Source organism: Pongo pygmaeus, chromosome 9, assembly GCF_028885625.2.
Source record: "Pongo pygmaeus isolate AG05252 chromosome 9, NHGRI_mPonPyg2-v2.0_pri, whole genome shotgun sequence".
Classification (NCBI taxonomy): Eukaryota; Metazoa; Chordata; class Mammalia; order Primates; family Hominidae; genus Pongo; species Pongo pygmaeus.
The window spans coordinates 91,045,285-91,054,723 of record NC_072382.2 but is presented as its reverse complement, the minus strand read 5'-3'; the positions used below and the strand labels follow the sequence as shown (position 1 = coordinate 91,054,723).

General features: G+C 35.2%; 1 pseudogene; it reads left to right on the top strand.

Annotated features, from left to right (window-relative positions):
- The first annotated feature begins 1,982 nt into the window (after positions 1–1,982).
- On the top strand, positions 1,983–8,175 carry LOC129007745 (tripartite motif-containing protein 51-like; annotated as a pseudogene).
- The last annotated feature ends 1,264 nt before the right edge of the window (positions 8,176–9,439 follow it).

The following is a 9,439-nucleotide window of genomic DNA, read 5'->3' as shown; positions in this document are numbered from 1 at the left end:
GATCTTATTTGTAACTCATATTATTGCTATTCATTTTATGACATGAGGTTATTAATTGTTGTCATTTTGTGTGTTCCAAAAGTGTTTAATATATTTTTGAAAAATTTTAGATATCTAGTGTTTGTTGCAATAGATTTGTATGCATCATGAATATATGGAATTCACATTAAAACATATATATGTACTGCATGTACTAATATTGGTACACTTAATTAAGTAAAAAAGGATAATTATTGAATACTGTAAATGTTGTGCTTTCATAACCTTAAGCTCTTAGACATGATTTTAAGTTACTGAGGCAATAATGAATTAAAAATGGTGATACTAAAGGAAATAAGAATGCTCTCCAAAATACCCTAGCTTAGAACTCAAAACACAATTGTTTAGCAGATAACTGTATAAGGAATGATTTGATACTTGATACTAGTTGTCATTTTAATTGAGGCTTACCTCAGGTGAAACTGTGAAAAATTCCTTGAAATGGCTCAGATGACCTCTGAAAAATATTTGCAATTCTTAAATTTTCACTTTTGGCACTTAAATTCAGCAGCGTTTAGTAAAAGAGAGTAAGGTAAAGGACTTCAAACTGCCAAAGCAAAGATTACAGTTTGTATTGGTCAGGGTTCTCCAGAGAGACAGAACCATAGGATGTATACATAACTCTCTCTCTCTCTCTCTCTCTCTCTCTCTCTCTCTCTATATATATATATATATATATATATATATACAAAAATACTTAGAATTGTGGTGCAATTGCCTATCATATACCATACAGGTTTGTAGCCTACGAACAATATGCTATACTGTATACCATAGGTGTGTAATAGACTATACCATCTAGGTTTGTGTAAGTATACCCTATGATGTTCAAACAATAACGAAACTGTCTAATGTGTCCCTCAGATCATATATCTGTCCTCACTCTACACATGACACTGTACGGGAGAGGAAGTCCACTAGGGGAATTTGTTCCCTTGATTATGGAGTCTGAGAATTTGAACATAGGCTGTCATTAAGCTAGTGTCCTGGAGATATCAATATCCTGGCTGAGTTAGAATCAGCTTCAGGAGAGAGAGAGGAAACTGCCTTCTATCTGCCCTTTATCTTCAGTCTGACCTACCAGCTGGTTGGATAGTGTCCACCCACATTGTGGGCTGCTGTTCCCCACTTAGCTCAACAACTTACATGTCTCTCTGGAAACACCTTCACAGACTCACCCAGAAATAATGCTTTACTAATTCTCCATGTATTATTTAATCCAGTCAAGTCAACACCTAAAATTAACCATAATACCATATTAATATAATTATATATATTTCAGTTTTTAAAAAACTGACTATATGGCAGTTCATGGTTTGAGTAGCCCAAAGAAGAAGTTAATTTAAGCCATAAGAAAAATAAACCCAATATTTTTCATTACTTATTTTATCTCCTAGTGATCCTAGACTGGTTTAATTGCTGTCTTTTTGTTTATCTGGTGGGTTGGTTTGTTTTGGGGTTGTTTTTGTTTTAAAGAGCCAGCCTCTGGGTCCCTCTCTCTAAAAATATGTCATAGCGCCCTCTGACCATCTTCTCATGTTTTGTTACCCAATGTAGATTTTCTACTCCTCTCCCATAGTCATTCAGTAGTTATTTGAAAGAGAAATAGGGACAACCATGTTTTATTCTAGACCACTTAAGGTTAAAACCCGAGTTTCATATCGACATCCAGGGAATAGGTTTTTGAACAGATTTGCATTATGTTATGGGCAGGAACTAGGAGTAGAAGAGGTTGTGAGTCATCTAGTCAGTAGTGTCTGCTATAAAGCCTAAAGTCTCTCTTTGTGTATGAATTTTTCATTTTTGTTACAGAGGAAATCGTTTGTTCCACTTTAATGAGCACTGTCAAGAAGAAAATATAGCTATCACATATCACCACATGTTCACAGGTTTTCACCAACTCAGACCCCAAAATGACATGCTGCTCTTTCTTCTTCAGAAACATGAATTCTGGAATCTTGCAAGTCTTCCAGAGGGAACTCACCTGTCCCATCTGCATGAACTACTTCATAGACCCAGTCACCATAGACTGTGGGCACAGCTTTTGCCGGCCCTGTTTCTACCTCAACTGGCAAGACACGGCAGTTCTTGCTCAGTGCTCTACATGCAAGAAGACAACACGACAGAGAAACCTCAAAATTAACATTTGTTTGAAGAACATGGCTTCCATTGCCAGAAAAGCCAGCCCCCGGCAATTCCTTAGCTCTGAGGAGCCAATATGTGGACGCACAGAGAGACAAAGAAGATGTTCTGTGAAGTGGACAAGAGCCTGCTCTGTCTGCTGTGCTCCAACTCTCAGGAGCACTGGAATCACAGACACTGTCCCACTGAGTGGGCTGCTGAGAAACACAGGGTAAGTGATGCCTCTGAAGATCTATTTCTATACAGGACACATGAAATTCTTTTAAGTCTATTTCCTTGGAGATTGGATGATGCCATCTCTGTGTCCCTTTAAGCATGTCTGTTATGAGGTTACATGACTTCACACCTCTCAGATTTGACAAACATGAGGAGAAACAAAGCAAACTCTATTTTCTGTGGGCTAATTCTTCTCTCATTTTGGGTCCTTCGTATATCAGAGTGTGAATGATACTTTATTGTCTTCACTTGTGCTTCAATTCATGGCTCTTTTGCAGGAGGAGCTCCTAAAAAAAATGCAGTCTTTATGGGAAAAATCTTGTGAAAATCACAGAAACCTGAACATGGAAACCACCAGAACCAGATGCTGGAAGGTTAGTACCATATTACTCTGCCTTCTCCAGGAACTTATAGTGAACAAATGGGTGAGTTTTAAAATAGGAACTTGATTTCAACCCATAATGTTTCTGGAATTCAATAAACAAGGAAAAAACACTTGAGAAAAAAACACCCTAATTTTTTGTGTAAGTTAGTGTGACTCTTTGGTAGGATTTCTATTCAGACCACAGATGTTACCCAAGCATGCTCATCTGTTTCCATACAAACCTATAGCAATACCCCAACAAATACAAGAAACTGGGCCATTTCACAGTTCCCAATGGGCTGCCCGGATAAATTCTGGACACAAGAGTTATTTGTCAGTCATGGAAATTTCAGGTGACCCTTCTAAGGCTGAGTCAGTATGAATTTGAATCCTGGTGGGCAAGTATATTGAAATGTGAGCTAAATTTCAGGCAGAAGGAGCAAGAGCGCAAACTTAGGGAAAGCATGAAATTAAGTATCAGAACTAATTAATATTGAATAAGTCATAACACATAATGGGAAAAGTGGTGAGAAATGTAGATTTGTGTCTTGATGAAGACATAAATATGTGAGAAATATGGGAACTAGTATTTAATAATAAGGAGAACTCTAAGGACTTGAGAAGAATTCTAGAAATGATTTTCTCTTTGTGGATGTTTATATTGAGGGTATGATATCTAATATTAATTCATTAATTTATTCTAATATTAATTCATTGAAAGATATTTTATGAGTAGCTAGTCTATGTCAAATATCAACTTAGAAAATTAAGGAGTAAAGAAGAAAGAACACACAAATCTTGCAATGGAAATGAGAAAAGCAAATGATCACCATGCAGATATGTGAAGTACATGATGTGTTAGAGTGTAGTAGTGTCTGTGGAGAATAATCAAGCAGGAAAGTACAAAAGGAGAACAGAGGCCAGGGACTGGGGATGAAGGTTTGTGTTTTAAATAGGGTGGTCAGAAAAAAGGCTCATGGAAAAATTCACACTGAAACAAAATCTTGATCAGGAGGAAATATATATATCCTCCTGTTTGCCATCCTCTTCCTCATAAATATATGAATATATATGTGTATCTGGGTGTTGGTATATATATATGGATATACATGAGGAATATATATATATACACTCACAGATACACATATATATTCCTCATATATCCATATATACCTATATTTGAGAAATATATATATGACTAAATATATGAGAAATATGTATATATATATGAAAATAATTATAGGTATAGAAAACAGTATGTGTAGTAATATTTAATTTGCATTTATTTGGGGGTTTGAGGAACCACAAAGAAGTCCATGTTGCCAATTACAGTGAGTTTGGAAGAGAATAAATGAAACCTTATTAGAATATGTTATGCTGGGTGAAATGCATTGAGTTGAAAATGCTAGTCTGTGGTCATGTCATCATTTCTCATATAATGGTTTTACATAACTTGCTCCAATTCTCCAAAACAAAAATAATGGTTTTTTCCTAGTCAATATAACTCGATAGTTCGATTCTTAAGCAAGAACTGTGTTTTCTTTCTATAAACGTGGTGTGGAAGAGAGAAATCCATTTTTATATAACTATCTTAGAAAATATTTTATCATTAATCAAGCAAATGTAACTGGGCAGAAACAACTATGTTGATATTAGTACAGAAAAAAAAGGAAAGGAATAAAATTTTGTGGAATCTGAGAACTGACAAGATTGAGGATTAAAATATTGGGTGTTCAAAATGCTAAGAGAAATCAGTGAAATTCAAGAGAAGATAGATAAAACATTTCTCTTTTGACTAATTGTCACTGCAGCATTGTGTGAGTTTAAGGATAGAAGCAATCAGAGCTGAATATCAGAAGATGCCTGCATTTCTCCATGAAGAAGAGCAACAACACTTGGAGAGGCTGCGAAAGGAGGGCGAGGACATTTTTCAGCAACTCAATGAAAGCAAAGCCAGAATGGAACATTCCAGGGAGCTTTTAAGAGGAATGTATGAGGATCTGAGGCAAATGTGCCATAAAGCAGATGTGGAGCTACTCCAGGTACAGACTGACTGCGGGGTATCATGATGTTGAACATTCACATGCATGGGTGTTTTTCCTCTCTCCTGAAATCCGTCTCCCCCTTCACTTCCATGATTTGTTTCCAAAAATACGATTCGATAACTAATGCTACTTGGTTGGGAGGGTATACCCTCTCCTAGTGATTCTACTAGACCGAAGGTCCCTCCTACTTTATCCGCCAGCAACAAAATTTTGTAGAATGGCCAGGGTAACAGACAGCCCCAAGAAATATTTCCCATCAAAAGTCAGTGATTTATTTAGGACTTTTGAAAGTGAATAAAATGAGAAGTGATTCATTGGCATTTAGGCTAATTTGGAGACATGGCATGATGGAGAAGTTTGGGAATCTGGGATCACACTAGTATTATTTTGGGGTCCACTCATTTTGGTAACAGGGCTTAGGGATGATGACTGAGTAGCTTCTTTATGGTTACCACAGAGCATAGACTCTGTGGGCCTCCTCTTCCTTCACTTGTAAAGAGAATGTCTTCAAGACAGACTTTATCAGGACATTAATTCATGACATATGATAGACTGGGATTTTCATGACAAAAGAAACAGAAAAGGCTTTCCAGGAGGGAACACTGTAGGAAAATAATATCTTAAGAAACTGTCTCCAAATCTCACACTGAACTTAGTGGAACACTGCATCTTGTGGAAAGCATTAAGCCTTTCTATTTTTTTTTTTTACAGGCTTTTGGAGACATATTACACAGGTGAGTGCATACCAAGATTTTAGCAGATGCTTTCAGTTTCCACAAATATCAAGCAGGAACTTTGATATTGAAGGTATAATTGATTCAGATAGTGATACTGCCTTGTGCTGGTTGTACTTTCTCCATCCCCCACCCCATGTAGTCATCTATTTTGTTGCCATACTCAGTGATTTTATTAAGCAGTTCAATGAAAGTTCTGCAAAACCAAAAATAAATAAATAAATAAATAAGAAAGAAAACAAAAAATAAATAAATGAAAGAAAAATAAAGGAAGTGAGCATCTCTATTCCTAATTTCCTTTTTATTGCTCAAAACCTTCATATTTGAAAGAGAAAATATTACATTTACTACATGGCTACAAAGTCAACCAGGGGAAGCCAGAGAGAAAAGGGGAAAGTATTTTAGCAGTGAAAAGTGTTGATGATTTCTAGTTTATATTTAAATATATCATTCTGAAAAATGGATGAAACAAACTATTTGGAATGTTTGAACCGTATAGGCCTCCAGAAAACCTCAACTATAAAAGGCAGGTCTCCCTGCCTGGTGCAAGTTTAAACACCCTGGCCTTGAGAAAGAAGCAACAGATGCAGCAGACTTAAAAATAACCCCACTTTTCCAGACAGTGATTTCAGGAATTTCTGGTGAGGTCTGGAACCCAGAATTTCATTTTTGAATATTCTCCTAGTCTTAAGACTAATGATCCTTACTAATTTGGAGCAATACGAAGAAAGATCCAAATGAATTCTCACTCAGATAGACTTTTCCATCGTGCTTGAAAATCAGCAACTGTGAGTAAGAATGAATTGGAAAAGGAAAATGATAATTTTGGAATTAGCAAATGTGTGGGTTAAAGGGATTCTCATGAAATGTCTTTTAAATAAAAGTGGTGATTTTTATGTATTTTTTTGGCTGTAGATGTGGTAACTGTATCTTTCTCCTTGCAGGTATGAGTCCCTGCTGCTGCAAGTGTCTGAGCCTGCGAATCCAGAGCTCAGTGCAGAGCCCATCACTGGACTGCTGGACAGGCTCAATGGATTCAGAGGTAAGTGTCAGCCCATTGGCAGAATTCCCACAGTGTATTACTTCTTGTTAGAATCATGGGGGTAATATTTGACCCTTCATCAAATCTTTATTTCATTTCAGCAGGAAGTGAACCATACGACTATGCAACCCTTTTATATCTTTGTTTCTATTTATAGTCCAATTTATTACATGAAGAGTAAAACATAGTGAAAAACAAATATGTTCTGGGCTCACATGTTTAGAGTTATATATTGGGTAAATGGAATGACATAAGAAATAAAAAATTGAATAAATGGAACAATGCTCAGAAGGAAGCTTAATAATCCAAGGTTACATAAAAATTTTACATTTCTTTACTGTATTTCATTTGAATTGTTAAACACATTTCATTGGGGAATAGAGTTCACTGCAGTTTGTTGGAGTATTTGTATTTTCTTACGATAAATATATATTATTGATATAATGTAAAATTTTGACTGAACATGTAAAAAGAAAGAAGAAATTATTATGTAAATAGGAAGTAAAAATAAAAATGATAATTTCAGTTTAGTTACAACATGAAGAGCTACGTGTAAAATCTAAAATTTGGTTTCAGTCTAGAGCTAGCAGGGACGTCCGCAGAGTGACTGGTAAAAGATTTTGCAAAAATCTGCCTTAAGTTACCACTTATAATTTGAACATATGGACTTTTATCCAGTTATCTAGAGCAGTGCTTGAGTAAGCTAAAATCTTCCCATTCTTGCCAAAATTATATCACTAGTATTTAAGAACAAGAAATACTTTAATAATAATGACCTCGATAGCTAAAGGGCATTCAGGGCATAAAATATTTCACTCTTACATTGGAGATTGGATTAAAACAGGTTGGTCTTATATTTCACTCTCTAATTTTTAAGTTTTCAATAAATTTTCAATGTCTTTTTTTAGGGTTTTGTTCTTCGTATGGAGAATATTAATCATCCTTATACTTTATTAAATGTTGTAGTCACAATTCTCCTGTCCTTGTAACTTCACATTTCTCGGTAAAGTAAATTCTTGGTAGAACAACGTTTCCCTCAAGAATTCTAATTTCTATTAGCTACATGTATCTATATTTTTTAAAAATTATTTTTGCAGTTGATTTTACTCTGCAGCCTGAAAGAGCCGTCATATCTTCCTGTATGGAGATTTGAGAAGCATGAATGTTGGATGTGACCCTCAAGATGATCCCCATAACACTGCAAAGTCTGAATGTTTTCTTATATGGGGGGCTCGGGCTTTCACATTTGGCAAATATTATTGGGTGGTTCACGTGGGGGACTCTTGGAATTGGGCTTTTGGTGTCTGTAACAATTATTGGAAAGAGAAGAGACAGAATGACAAGATAGATTGAGAGGAGGGACTCTTTCTTCTTGGATGTGTTAAGGAGGACACTCACTGCAGTCTCTTTACCACCTCCCCGCTTGTGGTACTATATGTTCCAAGACCTACCAGCACAGTAGGATTATTCCTGGATTGTGAAGGTAGAACCATGAGCTTTGTTGATGTTGATCAAAGTTCCCTGATATACACCATCCCTAATTGCTCCTTCTCACCTCCTCTCAGGCCTATCTTTTGCTGTAGTCACTTCTGATGAGAGAAAAGTCAGAAATGTGTCTATATGCTCTGGGAAACTGTTTATCCCAGAAAGCCCTCTTTTTTGCACCTCATCAAACAGGACAAATAAGTTATATTTAATGTCTTTAGTTGCATTCTAATGTCATCAAAACTCATTTATAGTGTTTCTATTAAATATGGTGAAAACACGAAAACCATGTGTATTGGTTCCTTTTTTAATCATTTTTGGAAAATCGTTACCCATGTTGTATGGCATAGAATATATTCTCTGGTTTTTAATTATTTCTGAATGTCACAAAGTGAAATAATAGATGAGAGAGTTGTCTAAATGAAGTTAAAATCAATGGAAGAAAGTAGAGACCTTGGGCTTCATGAAAAAACTTGGAGTAAAAAGACTCAATGGTAACCTGGAAATATTTTCTTTCTCTTCATCTAACAGTATTATACTTATCCATGTGTTTTATTTATGAACCTATACTTTGAGGTAATCTTATTTAACCTCCTATGCTGTGCTTATCTTTGTAAATCTCATATACAAATGCTCACGCATTATTAGAGTGCTGTTCTACAGTGAAATTTACAAGGGGATGAGGACAATCTTGGATCAATTAAATATTCAAATGGACATAACTGAATACTGACCCTTACCTCAAAACATACACAGTGCATTTCCACATGGATTCATGTTCTGAAGGTGAAGGGAACACAATAAAATATTCTCACACAGAAAGATTTCCTAACCAGGACAAAAAAGTAAGAATTAAGAAGAAAAATTTAGTTAGTTTATATCAAAAATGATGACTTCTATGTTTCAAAATATGCCATCCAAGAATCAAAATGCAAACCAAGAGTGGAGAAAAATATTTATCCCAACATATATGCAATAAAATACAATACAGCTGATTAATGCATGTAATAAATAAAAGAAAATGAACCAAATATAAAATTGGGAAAATATTTGAACAAGCACTTCATAAAATTGGAGGCATAAAATATCTGGACAAATATGAAAAAGCGATTACTTTTATTAGTCCTCAGAATAATAAAAATTAATCCATAAGTTGAACTACAGGCCTCCATAAAAATTAGCAAAATTTAAAGACACATAATATTGTGTGTTGTGAAAGATAATCACCATAATTTCCAATGACTCTCATGTAGGTTGTCCGATATCAAAGGGTGTATATTTGTATATTGAAGAAATGATGAATAATAACCTTTCTTCGGGTGTTTTAGGAAGTCATATAATGAATAAAAGTGGTTTAAGAAAAGAATGAATT